Consider the following 9,065-nt stretch of genomic DNA (forward strand, 5'->3'; position numbering starts at 1 on the left):
CATGCTGAAACAGGAAAGGGCCTTCCCCAAACTGTTGCTACAAAGTTGGAATCACAGAATCGTCTAGAATGTGATTGTATGCTGTAGTATTAAGATTTCCCTTCACTGGAACTAACGATCCTGAACCATGAAAAACAGCCCCAGGCCATTATTCCTCCTCCACCAAACTTTACAGTTGGCACTATGCATTGGGGACACACCCACTATGCAACCGCCACACCCAATTCGTCCGTCGGACTGCAAGACGGTGACGCGTGATTCATCACTCCAGAGAACGCATTTCCACTGTTCCAGAGTCCAATGGCGGCGAGCTTTACACCACTCCAGCCGACGCTTGGCATTGCGCATGGTGATCTTGTATGTGGCTGCTCGACCATGGAAATCCATTTCATGAAGCTCCCAACGAACATGCAACGCACTTCAGCAATCGGCGGTCCCATTCTGGGAGCTTGTGTGGCCTACCACTTTGTGGCTGAGCAGTTGTTGCGCCTAGATTTTTCCACTTCACAATAACATCACTTACAGTTGACCAGGGCAGCTCTAACAGGGCAGAAATTTGACAAACTGAATTGTTGAACGTCACTGAGCTCTTTAGTAAGGCCATTCTAGTGTCAATGTCTCTCTATGGAGATTGCATGGCTGTGTGCTAGATTTGAAACACCTGCCAGCAACGGGTGAGGCTGAAATAGCAGAATCCACTCATTTAAATGGGTGTCCACATAACTTTGTATTTATAGTGTATGTATGGATAGTACGCACATTAAACATCCACAAAAAGTTATGAAAAATTATTGATTTCTAACTGGGAATGTGAAAAAAAATCTGACAGTGAATAAATATGTACAAATCCATAGTGGTTAAAAACAGTGTGGGTGTGGCCAACATAACTGGCACAACTGATTGGTGCACCCATGGCATGACAGATGTGTGATGCCTGGTAACTGTGGCGATGATTCTCACATCTGATAGACTGTCTTATTCTTCATGTCCGGATAATGGGTGTGGCCAAGGGAAGAACAGTCCATGGTTACCTAGATTGGGTGAGGGGAGGGGTTTAGGACAGGAGAGAAAAGGGAGGGTTGTTTAAGCACATGTCATGTTTCATGAATTTCACATCTCTCAACAGTCTATTATATTACTCAAAGAGGATAGAGAAGATTCAGTTTTGACTACCTGCCCGGGACTACAGATGGAAAATCTGGCACATTTACAGAAATATTGATTGATGTGCATTGTCCCTGTCAAATCAATGTAGTAAATGAAATGACTGAGTTGGGTTTGGGTGGTGTAATTTGAGTGACTTCGACGCCTCCTATGTTCACCCAGATAGATCACAGCATTGTCCCAGGTGGCAGCAGCAGACTATTTGAATGGCCACTCTCATCACAGGGTATGTATAGATGCTTTCCATAAACACATCCAGTGTCTCTGACAGCATGATGGATGGACGAGACATCAAAGGCTTCCACCGCCAGGCCTCGATCACAGTCACGTTACAGGACATTTACCTCCTGCTGTGACAGGCATCCAGGTCCTCCTGTAACACAGAAGCTCTCTTCTGGAGGAAGTTCACCTGCAGCCAACACAGAGTAAGGGGTCAACACACACAGTAGGGGGTCAGGGGTCAATGCACAGTAGGGGCTCAGTAAGAGGGTATAGGAGTAGAGTGATAGAGAAGGGGTTGAGATAGAAAAGGGTTAAGGCAATAGGGGGCAAGCATTGGAGAGTAGGGGGGAGTAGGGGTTGAAGGGAGCAATTCATAGGGGAGTAGGGGGCTAGGGAGTAATTCATAGGGGAGTAGGGGGCTAGGGAGTAATTCATAGGGGAGTAGGGGGCTAGGGAGTAATTCATAGGGGAGTAGGGGGCTAGGGAGTAATTCATACGGGAGTAGGGGACTAGGGAGTAATTCATAGGGGAGTAGGGGACTAGGGAGTAATTCATAGGGGAGTAGGGGGCTAGGGAGTAATTCATAGGGGAGTAGGGGCTAGGGAGTAATTCATAAGGCAGTAGGGGGGCTAGGGAGTAATTCATAGGGGAGTAGGGGGCTAGGGAGTAATTCATAGGGGAGTAGGGGGCTAGGGAGTAATTCATATGGGAGTAGGGGGCTAGGGAGTAATTCATAGGGGAGTAGGGGGCTAGGGAGTAATTCATAGGGGAGTAGGTGGCTAGGGAGTAATTCATAGGGGAGTAGGGGGCTAGGGAGTAATTCATACGGGGGTAGGGGGCTAGGGAGTAATTCATAGGGGAGTAGGGGGCTAGGGAGTAATTCATAGTGGAGTAGGGGGCTAGGGAGTAATTCATAGGGGAGTAGGGAGTAATTCATAGGGGGCTAGGGGGTAATTCACAAAAGAGTAGGGGGCTAGGGAGTAATTCATACCGGGGAAGGGGGCTAGGAAATAATTCATACGGGAGTAGGGGCTAGGGAGTAAGACGACTGAGTGAGATTATAGGTGAGAGGTTAGGATTTTGATACAGTAGTGAAACCATGAGAATCCAAGACATGGGGTCAGTAAAGCTAGTCCACTAGTACTTTACGGGGACAGTGAAAGAGTTAACTTCCAAAGGGTTAGATGAGGCAGTATCAGGCCTTAACTACATACAGTGAAAGAGTTAACTTCCAAAGGGTTAGATGAGGCAGTATCAGGCCTTAACCACATAACTATAGAAAGTCTAAAGCCCCTTCAACTTTTTCACATTTTGTTTGTCAGTGCCTCAGTTTCATGCATTTTTACAAATATTTCTACACGCCAATTTCTCACTTAAGGACATTTTTTTTTATCGTGAAAAAAGTATTTATTAAAAATACAAAACTTAAATATCATAATTGGACATGTCTCCACCCCCCTGAGTTAATACTTGGTGGAAGCACCTTAGGCAGCAATTACAGCAGTCTGTTGGGATAGGTCTCAACCAGGTCTCAACCAACTTTGCACACCTAGATTTGGCAATATTTGACCATTCTTCTTTATAAAACTAGTCAAGCTCTGTCAAGCTCCTTTGGGAGCATAGATGGACAACAATCTTCAATCTTACATTTTTAATAAAATGTAGGTGGGGGCTCTGACTGGGCCACTCAAGGACATTTACCTTTTTATACCTTAATCACTCCACCGTAGCTTTGGCTGTGTGCTTCAGGTCGTTGTCATGCTGAAAAGGGGAACTTCCGTCCCAGTTTTAGCTTTCTTACAGAGGGTAGCAGGATTTCCTCAAGGACTTTTCTGTACATTGCTTCATGCATTGCCCCTTCTATCCTGATAAGTGAGAAAAGTGAGGATCTCTCTGTACTTTGCTCTGTTCATCTTTCCCTTGATCCTGACTAGTCTCCCAGAACCTGCCACTGAAAAACCTCCCCCTAACATGATGCTACCACCAACATGCTTCACAGTAGGGACGGTGTTCTTTGGGTGATGGGTTTGCGGGTATGATGGGTATTGGGTTTGGCCAAACGTAACGCTTTGCATTTAGGCCAAAACGTTTTGCCACATGGCTACTTTGCCTACTTCAAAACCGGTGGGCTTTCTTGAATAATGGCTTCCATCTTGCCACCCTATATGGCAGATTTGTGGAGTGCTTGGGATATTGTTGTCACATACACACTTTGACCAGTCTTGGCCATAAAAGCCCGTAGCTCTTTCAAAGTTGCCATTGGACTCCTACTTGCTCGGTCATCCAGTTTGGAGCGACGGCCTGATTTAGGCAGGGTCTTGGTGGTGCCATATACCTTCTACTGTACTTCTTAATAATCGTCTTGACCGTGCTCCAAGGGATATTCAGGCCTTAGAATTTTTTTATACCCAGAACCTACAGGAACTGATCCACATGATCCTGAAATCATGTGAATCACTACAATTCAACACAGGTGGAGGCCAATTAAGTTGGTGTGTGATTTTGAAGGTGACTGGTTACACCTGAGCTAATTTAGGATTGCTATTAGAAAGCGGTGGAGACTTCTACAACCAAGATATTTCAGTTTTATTTTGTATCGATTTTCATTTTTTTTCACTTGGAAGTTGTGGGGTAGGATGTGTAGATCAATGGAGAAAAACAACGATTTGAATGCATTTTACTCCAGGCTATAAGGCAACAAAAGGTGAAAAGTTTGAAGGGGGCTTTAGACTTTCTATAGGCACTGTACATAACAAATGAAAACAAATAAAAATCCTTCTCTTTAGATCAAATGAAACAAAAAGGTTATAATATTTATTGATGTGTAACTACTGTACTGGAAGGCAATGGTACATTCCATTCTCTTGGATGGAAACCTCAGGAACAGATTTAGCGTTTCATTTGGAGAGGCGGAGCTGCTGCTTTCAGAGGAGTAACAGCACCAGTGTGCAAAAACGGAACTGCGGTCGGATGCCATGGAGTCACTCTTTCTTTCAGTAAAATAATGCGTCGTAATGTGCAAAACCCAAGACATCCTCAATGAAAAGGGAGGCCGTTCTGGTCGTGAATTACATCGTATAAACATATCCGATGGTAGAGGCTTGTGGTGGCAGGACTGGAAAGAGATCCAGCCGGAGCTATCCAAAGCAGCCAGGCGTTGGGGCCAGTTTGAGTTTAGAAATGCGGGCCCCCTCCAAATGTTGTTGTTGGTTGGTTAGTGGGGCCCCCCTCTCCCTCAGCCCGCTCCACCACAGCCCGACACAGAAAGGCCTATTGTTTACATTTGAAATTCCCGTCCCTCCCGCCGCCCACCACAGCTTTCTTGTCGAACAAGGCCCAGTTAAACTAATAGGAGACTGTCCGCGGCGGCTGGGCGGCAGTATTAATGTGGTTAAACGCGGGGTGTAATTGATAATAATAATTGTGTGTGATCTGATGGAGCCTAGAGAAAGAGAGGGAGCTTCAAAGTGGACCGGTCCAAAGCCATGTCTATGGGCTCTGGTGTCTGGTCTACACCACCATATGATATCCCCTCACCACGGCCAAGGAATCAAACAAACAATGCTGACACTCACATTGAGACTAAGTGTGGGTTCAGTCTGGGATGGTTTCTATCAGTATGTAGAGAGGGAGGAAAGCAGAAAAGAAAATGGCAGCAAAGGAAAACTGTTCATAGTTGGTATCTGAAGAAACACTGAAAAGGAAAGCAGGTCTATAAGGTGAGATGTATGGAGTGTATTGCCCAGATACAGGGACCTCGGTCTGTATTACTCCATATAGGTCAGGGGTCAACAACTCTAGGTCACTAACACATTAATCAACTAACCAAGATATTGATAGTTAGTTGATATGTGGATTAGTTGAATTTGGTGAGTTAGATATAGGCTGTGAGTGTCCTGTGTATAGTGTCCCATGCAGGACTTGTTCCTACCTGAGACTTGAGAGAGGAGATGGTGTCCTCCAGCTCCTGTCGCAGCTCAGCTGGCATCAGCCCTTTCATTTTCATCGCACACTCCTGAAGCACCACCGTCACCTGCAGGGAGAGGAACAGGAGGAGGAACAGGAAGAAAGCGAGGATGTGGTTCAATACACTTATTGTAAGTGGCTCTGGACAAGAGCTTCTATTAATTGACCAAAGAGTAATTATACACACATCGCCCCCTATTGGCTAATAAAAAGATCACGGCCACCATAGACCACATGTGGCCAACTCAGCGTAACCCTTAGGGTATGCAGTAGCTGCAGGTTTGTGTTCCAGCTCAGCACAAACACACCTAATTCAAATGAACTATTCACCATATTCATTTTAGAGACCATCATTATCTGAATCAGGTGTCTTAATAAATCTGGGCAGACATTTACTTCCGCCCTCCTGGACCAGAATTGACCACCCTTGACTTTTAGACCCAGGCCCAGCTGGGTTTGAAAGAACAGACAGAACACATCAAACACACCAGCCCTCCCTATGTCGGGCACAGAGAGGGCTGTCTGGAGCTAAATTACACTGGAGAAAACCATAGTCTGATTACAAAGTTTAAAACGTTTGGTTAGCCATTCCTCCATGCCCACAAACACACACAGAGCATGTACTGAAGGTTCAGTAGGCAGACATGCTGTAATGACAAACTGAGAGGTTTCACCCCTCAGAGCCTGGTTCCTCTCTAGGTTTGGTCCTAGGTTCCTACCTTTCTAGGGAGTTTTTCCTAGCCACTGTGCTTCTACATCTGCATTGCTTGCTGTTTTAGGCTGAGTTTCTGTATAACCACTTTGTGACCTCTGCTGATGTAAAAGGAACTTATAAAGACATTTGATTGATTGATAACTAGGGAGAGCCCCAAACTATTCCTACTATTACATTTTTAGCATGCCGAAGTCCAGTTATTTCCTCTTTATTTTTCTGTAGATATTCAGAGAGAGAGAGAGAGAGAGAGAGAGAGAGAGAGAGAGAGAGAAGGCCAAGTATTAGAAAATTGGTTTTCCAAAAATAATTTTCCTGTTGTGGATTTAACTGATTGATCTGGTTTTCTGTAATGAATCTTTCAGGGGCACAATGAAAGGGATTTGGACGCACTTCAAAGGGGGAGAGTATAAATGATCCCAACACAGAACAGCTCTTTTTGTCTCAGCACAGTGTGCAGTAGATTAGGCCTTTGCCACTTAGCCCAAAATGTTCTCCCTCCCACCTCATTTAAAAGTGTCGGGCCAATAACATCATCAGGAGAAAAAGTCCATCAATTTTCTTTTGTTTCTTTCCTCCGTGAGAAAGGGAGCCATGGGTAATTTGAGAATGAACATTTTCAAACATATGCAAAAAAACATGTTTTACAGGCTGTAATTTGGGGTGCCAACAAGTAAAAAAAAAAAGTGTAGAACCCCTGAGAGGGAGGTAGTTATAACAAGATGGCACCCAGACAAAACACTCAAGACCAAAAAACACAGAACGAACAAACAACGGTTAAATTATCACTGTCCTCATAAGCCACATCCAATGTAAAAGTATTGGGATTCATTGCAAGCTTTCCATTCAAGTTCCCTGGCTGCATTCTTAATGCATATACAGTACTACAGTGCAGTATTTAAGTTACCACAGCAGTAAGGGATATACACACTTCAATCTAAATGACTAGCGCCCTCCCGACAACTCCCTCTCCGTTTTCCGTCCCATAGATCAGATTCAGGGTAACTAGAATTCACTGGGCTACACTGCAGGGTGGACTGGAGCCTCTACTCACAGGCTTGAGACTAATCAAAGTAGACAGGCCTTGAATGTTTAATTTAATAACTATGAGTACTAGAGAGAAGGGGGAGAAGAGAGAGAGAGAGGATGAGAGAGAGGACGAGAGAAAGAGAGGACGAGAGAGAGGACGAGAGAGAGAAAGATTGAGAGAGAGATGGGACGAGAGAGAGAGAAAGATTGAGAGAGAGAGATGGGACGAGAGAGAGAAAGATTGAGAGAGAAAGAGAGGACGAGAGATGACGAGAGAGAGAGAGGACGAGAGAGAAAGATTGAGAGAGAGAGATGGGACGAGAGAGAGAAAGATTGAGAGGACGAGAGAGAGAGAGAGAGAGAGGGACGAGAGAGAGATGATGAGAAAGAGAGGTAAAATGAAAAATAGAGAAAGAAAGCAAGAAAGGAAGAGGGGATAAGCGAAACAGATCTATATTGTATAATAGAGATGTCTACCTGGCCGCCAGCCTAATGACGTTTCAGCCAGCTGTATTAGATCATCATTAGCCTGGGCGTTGTACTGTAGGACAGACACAAAGAGCTCTAGATCACATTATAGAGGATATGCTCTGCAGCTGGAATGCTATGTTATGCGATGTAATGGCTGCAGGTGGACTTAGCCGAATAGCGCCCGTTAGTGGAACACTGCAGTGCTTAATTGTGTTGTCCCCTGTTAGGTAAGATGTGAGCTGTATGTACTGCCTGTTTGAAAAGAGAGTTCTCTAATACAAGTCTGATTCATATATATATATATATACAGTGCCTTGCGAAAGTATTCGGCCCCCTTGAACTTTGCGACCTTTTGCCACATTTCAGGCTTCAAACATAAAGATATAAAACTGTATTTTTTTGTGAAGAATCAACAACAAGTGGGACACAATCATGAAGTGGAACGACATTTATTGGATATTTCAAACTTTTTTAACAAATCAAAGCCAAGAGGCCCATGATCACTCTGGATGAACTGCAGAGATCTACAGCTGAGGTGGGAGACTCTGTCCATAGGACAACAATCAGTCGTATATTGCACAAATCTGGCCTTTATGGAAGAGTGGCAAGAAGAAAGTCATTTCTTAAAGATATCCATAAAAAGTGTTGTTTAAAGTTTGCCACAAGCCACCTGGGAGACACACCAAGCATGTGGAAGAAGGTGCTCTGGTCAGATGAAACCAAAATTGAACTTTTTGGCAACAATGCAAAACGTTATGTTTGGCGTAAAAGCAACACAGCTGAACACACCATCCCCACTGTCAAACATGGTGGTGGCAGCATCATGGTTTGGGCCTGCTTTTCTTCAGCAGGGACAGGGAAGATGGTTAAAATTGATGGGAAGATGGATGGAGCCAAATACAGGACCATTCTGGAAGAAAACCTGATGGAGTCTGCAAAAGATCTGAGACTGGGACGGAGATTTGTCTTCCAACAAGACAATGATCCAAAACATAAAGCAAAATCTACAATGGAATGGTTCAAAAATAAACATATCCAGGTGTTAGAATGGCCAAGTCAAAGTCCAGACCTGAATCCAATCGAGAATCTGTGGAAAGAACTGAAAACTGCTGTTCACAAATGCTCTCCATCCAACCTCACTGAGCTCGAGCTGTTTTGCAAGGAGGAATGGGAAAAAAATGTCAGTCTCTCGATGTGCAAAACTGATAGAGACATACCCCAAGCGACTTACAGCTGTAATCGCAGCAAAAGGTGGCGCTACAAAGTATTAACTTAAGGGGGCTGAATAATTTTATATATATATATTTCATAATACAGTTTCCTACTATGCTAAGCTGATCAAGGGGTCGAAAATGTAGATATTGCCAGATGTTCACTGCCCGAGGAACATGCCGTGGAAGCTTTATTGCTGGGTAAAGTGTCCATAAGCAGAGGTAATTAAACTGTTCTGTGTTCTTTTTCTCTCTTCACCTCTGCCTGTCTTGTTGTACATGCAACCTGT

General features: G+C 44.3%; 1 long non-coding RNA gene across 1 annotated transcript; it reads right to left on the reverse strand.

Annotated features, from left to right (window-relative positions):
* Positions 1-213: 213 nt before the first annotated feature.
* Positions 214-5,423, reverse strand: LOC139401008 (uncharacterized). The gene is made up of 3 exons (XR_011632837.1): positions 5,318-5,423; positions 1,509-1,573; positions 214-1,031 (listed from the first exon to the last, which is right to left on the reverse strand). It is a non-coding gene; the product is annotated as an uncharacterized lncRNA (long non-coding RNA).
* Between the last annotated feature and the right edge of the window lie 3,642 nt (positions 5,424-9,065).

This window comes from Oncorhynchus clarkii, unplaced genomic scaffold (assembly GCF_045791955.1).
Source record: "Oncorhynchus clarkii lewisi isolate Uvic-CL-2024 unplaced genomic scaffold, UVic_Ocla_1.0 unplaced_contig_13397_pilon_pilon, whole genome shotgun sequence".
In the NCBI taxonomy this organism is placed as follows: Eukaryota; Metazoa; Chordata; class Actinopteri; order Salmoniformes; family Salmonidae; genus Oncorhynchus; species Oncorhynchus clarkii.